Here is a 1,620-nt window from a genome sequence, read left to right on the forward strand (position 1 = left end):
CTTTCCTCAGAACATACTTTCCCAAGATATGACATGATCAGTGCCTCAACACCTTCATGTCTTTGTTCAAATATTATCGTTTTAGTAATGCCTTTGTTGTCCACTTTATATAAAATTACAATCACACTTTCGATTTCTGACCATACTCACATTTCTTATTTTCTGTATTACTTTTTATTAGACCTAATCACCTTCCATGTAACAGTGTCTTTCTGTCCTCTCTTTCTTCCTATTTTCTTTCCTTCTTTATTCTTTTTTCTCTTTTTTATTTGCTACTATTTTTATTTAGATATTTTTTCAAGGCTACATAATTCTATATTTGAAACATCTAAGTAATCTGAAGAGAAAAGGGGTTTCCTAAGACCACTGGACCAGGGGAGGATTATTTTGTTAATCATGCCTTATGCTGGGTGATTTACTGCTTATACAATTACCTTTCACTTTTAATTACTTGTGATTTAGACTTTAGTTAAATTTAACAGTTATCTATGTAGAGAAATTAATACTGATGAAGATGCACATGCTGAATGATTTCATGGCAGATGTTGTTATTGTCCATGTTGCAAATGAGGTGAGGCTAGCAGTAGTGGTGTCCATCTCCACTAGCAGTGTTGCTTCTGAGAAATTTATCATGGATGAAGGTTTTGGCTTGGGTCATGTGTGGATTCTCATGGGGCTCAGAGGTAGTGGTGGGAACAAATTGGAAAAGCAGTCTTTAATCTTTGATTTTCTCAGCAATTAGTTCTTGCTTGCTGAGGAATAGTCACAGAGATGGTGCACAGTCACCTGTTGCTACAGATGCTCTGGAGAATTTCAGGGCCTCCTGAGGAGGCTGGTCTGGTTGTTCTCATGGATTACCATGTTGGGACTACAGATGACCATTAATATCATGGCAGTTGCATCACTGAAGTGCTGGATTCATGTGTAGTATTCATCACTCTTACAGCCCATGTAAATCATGTGGAAGTTGACTTTATCTACAAGGAATTTGGTCTCAAGGATTCCAGAAGTCAGGATGTCATCAAAGCAGATCCTGCTTGGAACATGGACCTGCTGACATCAGCTTTGTCCAGGGAGTAAAGGGCCCGGTCAATGAGTTGGTACTCACTGGAGTGCTTATAGTGGACTTGTTTTTCTTCATTCTTCCGCAGAGCCTTTGTGGAATAGTAGAATCCAGGAGGAAAGTCAAAGTCAGACACATTCATCACATTCAAATGTATGTATATATTCTGATTTGGTACTTTGGGTTGATCAGCTCCACAGGGTAAGCAGGTTGCTCATGGTAGCCATGATGATTTCAAAGGCCCTTTTCACTTTGTGTGTGTGTGTGTGTGTGTGTGTGTGTGTGTGTGTGTGTGTGTGAAGTCTCACACTTTGATTGACCTCTTACTATCCATGTTAAACCCACTAACATGCAGTATTCTCATCTATTTCCTAATTATGCTTTCACCAGATTTTCCTGTACCTCCTCTGCCTGCCCTCCAAGTATTGTGACTCACAAAGAGTTGCAGACCTGCCTAGAGAGGTTGGCTATGTGGCATGTAGGTAGGTGTATACTCTCTCTGCTGTGTTCCCTGGCTCATGAGAAGGAAGAGAGGTGGTGAAGGCCAAAGACGTTTC

General features: G+C 40.1%; 1 long non-coding RNA gene across 1 annotated transcript in view; it reads left to right on the forward strand.

Annotated features, from left to right (window-relative positions):
* LOC102495734 (uncharacterized) overlaps window positions 1-1,204 on the forward strand; it is a 21,286-nt gene extending 20,082 nt beyond the window's left edge. Inside the window, exon 3 of the long non-coding RNA XR_337507.1 lies at window positions 1,152-1,204. This is a non-coding gene — a long non-coding RNA (uncharacterized LOC102495734). The remainder of the gene's footprint in view (window positions 1-1,151) is intronic.
* Window positions 1,205-1,620: the final 416 nt, after the last annotated feature.

Source organism: Tupaia chinensis, unplaced genomic scaffold (assembly GCF_000334495.1).
Source record: "Tupaia chinensis unplaced genomic scaffold, TupChi_1.0 Scaffold146740_1, whole genome shotgun sequence".
Taxonomy (NCBI): Eukaryota; Metazoa; Chordata; class Mammalia; order Scandentia; family Tupaiidae; genus Tupaia; species Tupaia belangeri.